This window comes from Mus musculus, chromosome 4, assembly GCF_000001635.26.
Source record: "Mus musculus strain C57BL/6J chromosome 4, GRCm38.p6 C57BL/6J".
Classification (NCBI taxonomy): Eukaryota; Metazoa; Chordata; class Mammalia; order Rodentia; family Muridae; genus Mus; species Mus musculus.
The window spans coordinates 40,475,654-40,487,755 of NC_000070.6; the positions used below are offsets into that span (position 1 = coordinate 40,475,654).

General features: G+C 41.0%; 1 long non-coding RNA gene across 1 annotated transcript in view; it reads right to left on the reverse strand.

Moving 5' to 3' along the window:
* Positions 1–7,186: 7,186 nt before the first annotated feature.
* The window catches only part of 4933428C19Rik (RIKEN cDNA 4933428C19 gene), a 42,709-nt gene continuing 37,793 nt past the window's right edge, over positions 7,187–12,102 (reverse strand). The window contains exons 6-7 of the long non-coding RNA NR_040644.1: positions 8,492–8,599; positions 7,187–7,311 (exon numbers count right to left, since the gene is read on the reverse strand). This is a non-coding gene — a long non-coding RNA (RIKEN cDNA 4933428C19 gene). The remainder of the gene's footprint in view (positions 7,312–8,491; positions 8,600–12,102) is intronic.

The following is a 12,102-nucleotide window of genomic DNA, read 5'->3' on the forward strand; positions in this document are numbered from 1 at the left end:
ATGAGATTTTTCTGAAGCCCTTGTTTTATTAACTTCATTGGATCAGAGAAATTTACATGACAAAAATCTCATTATTTCCCACTTTTTTTTTTTTTTTGTGGCTGAGGGGAGAAACATCATCATGCTATCCTAAAATGTCTTTCCTATTTGTCTTGTTTAATTGCAACAGATAAAAAGAATAATCAGCTAAAATGCCATTTTATCCTTCTTGTGGGATAGTTGAATTATATATATATATATACACACACATTTTATATATATATGTATATATACATATAATATATGAATGGTGATAAATTTAGGCTTGAGAATTAGGATTATTTTATATCCTTCAGGGAATTTTTAATTCTCATTTTTATATCAAATAGTTTTAGTTACTTTCTCCCAAAAGGTGAATTGAGGACAAAAGAAATGGTGGCTTATCTTTATGTATTTTAAATCCAGCCCTGTTGATTCTTAAGTGTGGCAACTGTCCTCTCTTAAGGATTATGCTCTTAAAAATCCTAATTCTTGAATGATGCTTAAGATCAAAAGGATTTCATCTTTCTAGTCAGTCCTCAGTGTCAGAAAATAAGGTGTGTGATCGTGGACAAAGTTCATCTTCTAACCCCTCAGCTTCCCAGTCTAAACAAGAGGAATGGGGACGGATTGGTCTGCACACTGGCCAGTTTCCACCACTCAGTCCCAGGTGGGACAATCTCAAATGCTACACCACAGAAACTGTATGTTACAGGAAATAAACTACAGCAAAATGCATGTCCACATTATGCAACCCATGATCAAAATCATGCAACATGGATTAAATTGCTACTCAAAAGACTTTTGCAGACTACGAAAGCAGGCGTGTTTCAGCACTACATATTTATCATTTATTAGATACCAATGCGTTCCCGGGCATAAAACTGAAACTTATTGATGCTAAAAGTTTGGGGTTTTTTTTTTTTTTTTTGAGAAAAAAATGTAAATGTTGGTGTAGCCCAAAGTAGTCTAGCAGACAGCTTTGTACTGTATGTAACTGACTTCAGACCTGAGATGGTGAGAGATGGTTTCCTAAAAAAATCACCATATCTGTCTTGAAAGCAGAAAGTTTCCCCTGTTGTGTTTGTCACTGTAAGCAATTTTAGACGTGAGGAGACAGACGAATGTTGTTTGGGCTCAGCAAGTCTTACCTGGGTCTGAGAGAAGAGGACTGGAGTGTCAGCTAAGGTTTGGAATTTGGAAAAGTTGCCTTCTGGAAACAATTTTAACTTTTCATATAATGTGTACATGTGTGCACAGAGTCCCATTTCCAAGTCACAGGTCAAGTACTGATTTAAAGTAATTAGCTATTTTTAATCACATTTTCAAGTTGTATTTCAGGAAAAAAATCTTCCATTTACCTATTTAAAATACTGAAGTTATCTAAATACACACACTTGGGTATATTCTTTTGTGCTAAAAGAATGATTTGCAAATGTTGGGCTGAGAGATTTAACCTTCTTTACCCAAAGAATAAAATGTGTAGTTGTGTCTTGTATGGCTTTTTCTTAGCATCTTCCACTGGGCCACCCCCTCCTCTACACAGCAAGGCAGCCTGATGCCCTAATCAACTGTGTGAGTTCAGGGTAAGCCTGTTGGTTTTTCTTTTTCTTTTTCTTTTTTTTAAAATAGAGGCAGAAGAAAGGGGGCAAAGCCAACAGCCTCAGGAAATTACTAATGTTAACACAAGAAGCAAAGGGCTTGCTCCTGGAAGCCTTTAAGAACTCCCTGATAATAAGCGAAACAGGTGCTGGTTTTCCTGTCTTGACTATTCATCCAGTCATTTCTGATTGATGTTAAATAGGTTTTTTACTTTGGAAATTTCTCTATTCAGTTTCCCTTGCTCTGTATTCCTACTCGTTAGGACCCCAGGTTCTTTTCCCATCTGCCTCTTTCTTGATTCCTAAATGTGAATTCAGCCAAGACACCCGAGCTGGAGCACATTAGACAACTGTTTCAACATTTACTCTCTATTGCAGTCAGCTTGGGGGGAGGGGTCCCAGATACAGTTAGCTTCCGGTTCTCCTCCAACTCTGCTTATCAACTCCTCCGAAATGTTTTCAATATTATGGATCTTAACATCCACTGAGTTGACAAACAGAAACGGAGAGTGAATTCCTTTAATGGTGTTTCTCTTCTTCAAATTCTAATCTCTACCTATTAGTGACACCCTTCTGAGCCCACGGCATCAACTACTTGGTGAATTTACTCTCCTGACCATCATTATTAGTTTTGTCATATTAAAGAACAATATCTTTCCTGGGCATGGTGGCTATGGTCCTGTAATCCCAGCATGTGGGAAGGGGGCAGAGGGAGGAGTATCAGGAGTTCAAGGCCATCCCCAGTCTTCAGCTGGAACTGGAGGACAGCCTGGTTTGCATGAGACCCTGCTAGGAAAAAAGAAACTAGTTTTGAGAACCCAGATTCCCAGTGTCCTAACAGAACTGCATTGCTTCTAATCTGCCACCTCATCTTCCACACCTCGCCCACAAGCACACACATCGGAGTGATTACAGCAGCCTGCTTGTCTTTCCCTTTTCTCCTTTAAATGATCCCAGAGCATTTTCCCCTCTCTGTGTACCGTTCCCAAGCACCAGTTAGTAACTGTGTGATATGCCATTTTGGTGGTTCCATAGTTCACCGTGCAATTCCTTATCGTTGACTTTATATGAAGTGGTATTGGTGTTTTACCATATGCCCACAGAAATGAAAACTTACCATGGAAAAGCTGTCTCCCTTGCAGAGGGGGCAGAGATGTGTGTGACTGTTCATCTGGCTGCTCAGCCTTCTCTTCACACATGTGGCTCGAAGATGCAGGGTGGAGAACGATAAGATGTTCTTCAGAACACTGCCTCTCACAGCTAGGTTATAGCAAGGTTAGTCTTCAAAGCACAATGTCCAACAAGAAAAATAACAAGTAAATAGGCCTAACATGGTAATTTCTCATATTCCAAAGCACTCTTGTTGAAGTACTTCCCTCAGAGTTTATATTTCATATGTATGTAATAGTAACTTATAGGTGAGCTGAAATTTTAGATATTCAACTAACTCTAACCAAGACTTTTCTGTGTTTCAGTTCCTAACTAAAGCAAAACAAAATGCTAGAGAGGGGATGGAAACACGCACAAATGTTTGAAGCTCAACAGAAAATCTCAGTGAAGGCTTGAATTCCAGTTGGCCTGTTCTCAGCTTGATATAAAAGCATGCAAATGCTGTGTTTGTCAGTTTTCTATTACTCTGACAAATGGCCTGAGATTATAATCAGTTTATAAATGGTGAATGTTAATTACAAATCACAGTTTTAGTGGTTTTAGTCTAAGGTCAGTGCACCCATTGCTTTGGGGACCTGTGTCAAGGTGTTATGACAAGGGCCAGACAGCATAGTAAAATGTCTTCCCTCATGTCTGGGATAAACTAGAGTGAGAGGAAGAGTCTGGGGTCCCAATAACCTTCCAGTGGCATGTCCCCAGTCACTGGAAGACCTTCCACTAGGCACTATCTTCTTCAAGTTCCCAGCATCTCCCAATAGCACCAAGTTGGGTAAACAAGCCTCTAAGCTATGGAGTTTTAGGGGAGAGAGATGCGGGGTGAGAAAGCATTTCAAATCTAAACTATAGCAAGCACCACTGGGCTGTGATTGGCCTTTCACAGGGTCTCATTCCACAGGCTCCAACCCAAAGTGCATCCAGGTTGGCTCCCTTGACCCAGGAGTCTGGGGATGATAAGTATTTTAGATTTTGAAGTTACTAGATTTGGGGATGTCTGCTAAGACTAGAGGAGCATCCCTAGCCCAAAAGGCATAAATGTAAAGTGCCACAAAGTTTAACGCTTTTTGAATGCCATGCCAGCACTAGAAAAGCCTTCGATTTAGGGCACTTGGGAGTCAGCTTTTTGAGTTAGGAGTTCTCTGTCTGAGCATGATGCTCACAAGACAGGCATCAACTGGGTCTCCAGTCTTTGGTGAGTTGGTTCTGGGCTTGACTCCAGCTAGGAGTCTTTTCCCTCATCCCGCCATCTGACTCCAGGTTAGAGCTCAGCAGCCTTTCAGTATCCTTGGTAACATGCCTTAGTTAAAGTTAGAGAATGGACCCGTTATTAAACATAACACATGTGGCTTCACATCTCATGCGCTCTTTGACACACCTACCAAATCTGAAAGCTAAATGAAAAGACACATTTTTACAATCCATCCCTTCTTATTTTTCATAGAAATGGGGAACTGAACACTGGTCTTCAGTCTGAGGCAAAACCATAGGAACGGAGTTGGGCATTGAAAATAGGATCATCTGCCTATAATCCAACACTCAGTGTGGGAAGTCATCTGCTGCACAAGTGGTTAGACTGTAGGAAGCACTCCAAAAGGTCCACTCTTTACTGTGCCCCGACACCCTCCTCATACCCTCCTCAGCAGTTTCCATTTTAAAAATAGGTTTTTAAATTTTTATTTATTTTGGTACCTTTTGTCTTGCTCATATTTTGTTTCTTTTATTTTTTATTTTTGTTTTGTTTTTTGAGGGGAAAAAAACCATGAAGTTGGGTAGGTATGGGGGGCAGAGAGGATCTGGGAGGAGTTGAAGGAGGAGAAAATATATAAATCATGTTGTACAAAGAGATATTTTATTTTGAAACTTAGATAATAAAACAAAATGTATTGGGTAGGATGGGAATGGTGCCTGCCTGCCACAGAGCACTTGTGGAGGTCCGTGAACAGCGTATAGGAGTCAGCTTTCTCCTTTCACCATGTGGGTCCCAGGAATCAACAACTCATGTCAACGGCTTGGCAGCAAATGCCTTTCCCCACTGAGCCATCTTGTCGGCCCCTGTAGCAGCTTCTTGACTTCCCGGCTATGACCTACAGCTCACACAGAGCCTCTCTCTAAGAGCTCCCGAAGGAAAGGAATATTTGATCCATCTTCTCTTCCCCTTTTCCTCTGCTATGCATCCTGCCTTGCTCAGTGAAAACTCCAAATTGCACCATTTAGTCACACTAAAAGCCCATTTCCCTTTTAATATTAACTATAATCTGCAATAACGTGGGTGAAAATAGGCTTCTGTGGGTTGAGATCCTAATTTCGATTCAGTATACTGTTAGTCTATGGAGGAACTACATCTCACATAACAAGGAGAGACACACCTTTGCAGAGCACCTCCCCTCCCTCCGTGATTGGTCTAATTGTCATTGCCTGTTTTCTAGGTGTCATTGGTTGCACCCAATACATGACAAGGACAGAGCATGAGAAAACCACGCTTTTAAAGTCATAACCAGAAACAAGTGTAACTCGATGTTATTCACGTTCATTTTGCAAGTATGTAAACAAAACAGAATCCCCAGTCTTGCCCCTCTGCTAAGTTTTCCCTCTGACAATATCTAACAGGCATCATCAAAATAAACTGGATGCTCTCTCAGGTTGATCATGGGGAGCTGAGCTGCCAGCTCTCACCCACCCTCGACTCCCAGTGAAGTTCTTTCTCCACAGTGAGACTGTGGTTTGTAGTTCAGAAAAGCCCAATTGTTCTGGAAGGTGGCGATGGCACTGTTTAGCAATTCCTATGGGCACGATTTAAAGCCAGTCTTAATAACTTCTAACCTATATAGTTTGTCTTGTGAATTTCCCCATCATCTGACCACATAAAAATGTATTTGAGTACTCTTTTCCTGGGCCATAGGGACCACAGAGATCTGGAACAACAGCAAGAGAGACATCCTTTGAATACAGGGAAAGAGGTTGTGTTAGATGTGGAACAGAACATCTGACAGAGAATTGTGTATCTGGGCTCACACTTTCAGAGGTTTAGACCGATCACGGTGTTGAAGACAGCACACATCACAGCAGCCAGACGACATTGAGGAAATGTCTGCCGTGCGTGTGTAGCGTGCATACCGTGCATGCGTGCGTACCGTGCATGCGTGCGTACTTCCGCCTCTTTCCCAATTCCAGCCCAGCCCAGGATAGAAGATGGGACGCTCCTGTCCACCCTCAGACCAGGATAGAAGATGGGACACTACTGTCCGCCCTCCGAGCTAGTCTTCTCCCTTTACCATCTCTGAAAACGTGTTTACAGATATGCTCAGAAATGTGGTTTCCTATTCTCCTAGGTGCTTCTCAATCAGTGAAGTTGGCAATCAAATTTAAGCACCAGAGAGGCAAAGAAAAGACTGTGCAAGCCTCCCAGCTTGGGGAGAGCCCGCAAAGCCCCCAGACAGCCAATCGCTGTCCCGTTGTCTGCTCTTTCAGCCGCCTCAGTGGTGACTCTCCATCTCTAGCTCAGGAGCAAATGTCGCAAAATGGACTGAGAGAGTAAATCTAAATGCTTCTAAGGTGAATAACAACAAGAACAAGAAAGAACAAGAACACGCTATAGATACATTTGAGATGTACTAAAAAAAAGTATGTGTACATTTAATTTTATATCCCAATAAGCATAAACTTTGACTAGCAATATCTTCCTGCTAGATGAAGTTAAAAAAAATCAGAGGCTGGCAAATAAACACGATCAAATGGGTTAAAAATGAATGAAAAAAAAATATGATACACATACACAATGATATATTGTTTTGCCTTCAATAAAGAAGAGAAAAAGTATAATAAACACGAGAAAATAAAAAGAATATAAAGTGAATAATACTAGCTAAATTTTAGAAAGATAAAAATGAGTCAAGTCAAGTGAATTTTAATCCAAAACTTCTACCAAAATTCTCCATGGGAAGATGAATGTGGCATTTAGTGCTCAAACTAAGGCACAACTGCACGGTCTAGACAGAGGAGAAACAGACAGAAAACAGAGATAGCACTCCCATCTTCTCCTAGAGGGGACTCCCTCTAGGCAGGAACTCAGCAGTTCAGGCTCTGACTTTTGGGGGACTGGGCTGATTTTATGAATTTGACTCCCAAAGTACAGAAAATAAAATCAAAATAGGCAAAGGGAGTGCATCACACTAGTAAGCTCTTTCCCAGGGAGACGGCTCGGTGTGGCAAGGCACTGAGCGAGCGAGTCTGTTTCCCTCATATACAGCCCACGTGGTGGAGGAAGAGAACCAGCTCCTACAAGTTGTCCTCTTAACACCCACATATGTCATGGAGAGCGAGCACGCACGCACACACATCACACACACACAAATAAATGTTAAAATTTGTAAGTGCTTCTGCACAGCAAAGGAAGCAACCATCACAGTAAAGAGATAGTTTATGTAATGGGAACAAACATATTCGAGCCATGCAGCTGATGATAAATTGGTATCCAAAGGACGAACAGCACTCGACCTCCTCAGCTCCAGAAAACGCTGGCCTAAAACTGGGGGGAGAGTTTATTAGACATTTATTTTTTAAAGCTACATAAATATCCAACATACATATATGAAAAATACCCTCAAAATCACTAATCACCAAGGATTGATACGTTAAAATGTAAGTAATATACTACTACACTCTGCCTGTCAGAGTCACTATTGGAAACTGATGAATAATAGCAAATGTTGGAAAGAATGTGGAGAAGGGGAAGTGTTGTGTACTGTTGATGGGAATATAAATTCTGATATCTGTTATGTAGAACAACCATGGGATATCTCAGAAGAGAAAAAACAAGCTGGAATTGCCGCATGATCCAGCAACTCCTCTACTGATTGTAGACCCCAAGGAACTGAAATCAAACACCTGTATTTCCATGCTTGCTACACCATTATTCTCAACACCTGAGACATGCAAACAACATCAGTGTCCAACGATGGATGGATCCGTTATTTAAAAGTCTCCATACACACACTAACACACACACACACGCACACGCACACGCACACGCACACACACACACACACACACACACACACACAAATATTATTCAGTTTCAAAGTGGAAGCAAATTCTATCATGCAGATAAACCTAGAGGACATTACGGTGAGTGAGACAAGACAGGTACCAGAAAGACAAACTTACACATGACTCTATTATGAAGTGGTCGTTGCAGAAGCTGATGGATGGGGGGAGGTTTGGGGGAGAGGCACGACAAGTGTGAAGATGTTGACCAGGTACACAAGTACAATTGGGAAGAACATATTTTTAAGCTCTATTACAGAGTAAGGTGACATCACTGATGGTAACGTATTATGTATTACATATTTCAAAATTGCTAAAAGAACAGATTGTTTAATGTTTATATTCTAAAAATAAGTATATGAATTGGGGGATAATGTTCATTCTCTTGGCATGCCATATACAATGTATATATAGCTTGAAACATCAGTGCATCCCACAAATATATACAGATATTAATTTTCAATTAAAACTAAAAGTTAAATAAAAAATAGGGTAATTTAGAAACACTGCTCCCCCTAAATTCCAAGTGAGCTGGGCCAAAGCTCGCTTATCGCTTGCTCACTATTAGAACAGAGGCTATTTTAAGGGGTACAGGTGACTGTAGCATGAGGGGGATCCTGACTCAGGCGTGCGAACATCAATCATGCTCTTGTCAGCCTCACCTGGCCTCTCTCTTCATTTCTCCTTCCAACGAGCTCTCAGCGTACATTCTTCATTCATCATGTACCAGTTCAAGAAGATATTTGGCTTGGTTGGTCACTGTGCTGAGCCTTGGGAGGAGCAGGAATCAGACAAGGTCAAGGTCAGGCCACAGCATGTGGTGGGCAAGGGATACAAACTGTTAGAGACCCAGATAAGAAGGATGCTATAGCAACAACAGGCAGGGACACTAACCTTTGCTATGTGCGTGTGTGCATGTGTGTGTGCTGGGGGCTCCATGGAATTGTGTCAAGGAGAGAAAATGTCTGAAACCTTTAAGACTGAATAGAAAGCAGTGGGACCTAAATCAAGATGGGAGGGAATATTCCAAGCCTAGAAAACAGAACATCTAAAAGCCAAAAGGAGAGAGAGAACACATGACGCATGTTTAGTGATGTCATCAGATAACTGGACAGAGGTTGGCAGACAGAGGGGGCTGGAAAGGAAGGACAATGGCATTACCTGGCTCTCTCCTTCCCTACAGTAAAGTTTAGTCAGTCCCAGAATCCCTAGGCAATCCCACTGTCAGAGAAGAAAAGATGAGAAGTAATCTGTCAGGCCTCACATCTACAGATAAAGAAGCCCTGGGCATCTCAATTATTCCCAGCACAACTGAGGAGGAGTCCCAGACCCATCTTAACCAGGACTTGAAGCTTTAACCACACCCTACTTTAAGAAGAATTCAAAGATGTCAAATAGTTCTTGCTTGCAAGATGGTATGACACTATGCTTAAAGACCCCAAGACTCCAAGGTGCTTCTCGATCCAGTCAAGTTGACAATCAAAATTAACCACCAGGGAGGCAAAGACTATGCAGCCCTCTTGGCTCCAGAAGAGCCCACAAAAGCCTCAGCCTTACAAGACAAATTAGGTACCTTTTCTCTCATATATGAACTTAAGGGGTAGAGAAAAGACATGGGGAAACTGTGGAGCTATGAGGGATGGGGGGGACAAAAGGGAAGATGGGAAGGAATAATGGGGTGAACAGGATGAGAGCAAATGTCCTACACAGGTATCGTAGGTCATGGTGAAACCCAGTGCTTTATACAACCAGAACTTTCTTCTAATTAAAAAAGAATTAAATCAGCAAGTAACTGTTTGCTTTGGTTCTATTTCTGGGACAATTTTCGTTTCCACTTGGGGACAAACAGCTAATTGGAGGAGGCAGTCCCCCTTCCCAAGCATTTGTCTTGCTGTCACGAGGACTAGAATAACTTGGAGTTTTTATGCAAGTGTCTGATGGAGACCCAGCTTCTGAAGTCACCAGCTCTGTGGTCCTGACTCCTGACAGGCTGAGGCATGGGAGCATGTCTTCCATCATGAAAAGACGGGCTATTAAGGATGTAGAATTTATTTGCTTCTTTACTGATGTTTTCTGTGCCTCAGAACACCTCTGCTGTTTACAACCCTTCCTATGCAGAAATGCCTGTCATTTTGAAGACCATGCCCTGTGTATTTTTGTTCCTTGAGATGTGAATACATGCTATATAGTAAAAGGGTTCAATATGCAGATAAGTAAGGGAATGGAGAGTTAGGCCAAAGTAAAAAAAAAAAAAAAAATGAAAGTAAAAAACATGAAAGTGATCAAAATAATTAAAATCAAAATTAAATTAGAATAAAATACAAAATAATAATCAGGCATTTATGTGTCCATATCTCCAGCACTCTGAATAACACCTAGTATACACTGGGCACTGAGTAGATGCTCATTGAAAAGAAAGCAGAATTCCTTAGGACCATTTATTATCATGAACCCTGACCTTCCCAACGTGTGCAGTATCCCTGCGACTTCTCTCAGGATCAGCATTCATTGAGCCATGCTTTGTGAAATCATGTCCTAATTTCTAAATCTAGAAATTTAATTTCATTTAAAAAAGTTAAGTTTTCAAATTTTCAGAAATCATAAAGAAAATTAATTTTAAAAAATTAAAGGAAATGGGAAGGGATTATATAATCCCAGAATTACCCTAAATTTCTTGTCTCTTTCCATCCACCTGGCATTAGTCACACATAAGTGCCTTTGCCTCAGGAAGAGACACTGAGGGTCAAGGTAGAAATGTGTCTGCTGGGTATATTTTGCTTTCAGAGGTCAACTTCCCAGGTCCTCACTCAGGTTTGCCCAGCAAGAGTTACCAAATTCAGGTCTTCATGTTTTTGCAGCAAGCTCTTTATCCAGTAATCCACTCAGGACTCTATTGTCCTGTCTGAACTGTGTTCTTTATGCATAGACCCCAGTAGCCAATTGAATTCTTCCCTCTCTCTAACTTGTGTCTGTGAACTAGACAGAGGAAAAATAAAACTGTACTCTGGCCCCAAGGCAGTAAAATATTCATACTTTTGATGGTCAGTAGGGAAAATTCCAAAAGTGAATTTTTCTCTCAAGAAATTCAGAAGGAAAATGTAAAGCCTGTTGTTGATGACTCTACTAGAACATTAAGGCTCTCCACAACCCGACACCCCTAAGGAAGTTCAGGTAGCCACCTACGAGCAGACAGAAGACTGACCCATGTGTGCCAACCACTGCCTTCCCACTCCTGTTCCTCTGCAGCTTCCACCGCTGTTTCCCTTGGAAACCAAAGCAGAAGCTGCCTGCAAAGCCAGCTTCTCCCTCCTCGCTCATCAGTACCAAGGACTAGCAGCCTGTTGTCTTCCTCAGTGAAAGCAGTTGATGGCGGGGTGGGGGATGGTGCTCACGTGGGCTCCATGGAAACATTATTACCTGGGATCAGATACATTGTGTGTTCCATGTGCTATTCTTTTCCTTTTTCTTCTCTTTTATTTTCTAAGATAAGCCATGGATTTCTCCTCTATGCTGTAATGGTCTGTGCACTAAATCTTTTCTGTTAGGTACCAGACTGCTTAAAATCTAAAGGTGATACTGGCATCTGCTTCACATTTCCTTCTGCATTCTCGCAAAGCTTGGTACAAGTGAATTGGGTCATGTAATTATTGGTTAATATGATTATAGCCCACAAATGTTTTAACATCCATGAACAATTCTTGCCTAGTTCTATAATGGTTACAAGATACTTATGTTTTTAATCTGTTCTACATTTATCAATTGTAATTCTATCCTAGGAAGAGTTTTTTCTCCCTTATTTATAAAAAGTATAAACAATGGATGGGTTATCTTGTGGAATGTGCTATAATCCGTTAATATCATCTTTTCCATCTGCTTTGAGGTATAGTTGACAAGTAACTCATTTTTAGTAATAGATTTTATGAAGTGGGTTATAATCTATCACTATCCTTTTTTTTTTTAATTATAAAATTATCCCAGCTTTAGATTTGGCTGAGGTGAGTCCTCTTGGTTTGTTTGTATGTCTCTTAATATATCTCCATTTTGCTGTAAACACGTAATTGCTGTCATGATGTTTCCATAAGATATTTTAGCTACAAAAATAAAAATATTCATATGGACACGTGTGGTAGATGTTAGCCTCACCCAGTGATCACAGTATCGGAAGCAGTGTTGCCTCCCAATGTGTGCATCTGCACAAATGCTTCATTGCTCTGGTGACTTCCTGCCAAAAACTACAAGGAAACATCAGAAAAGATTAACGTTTGGGGACATT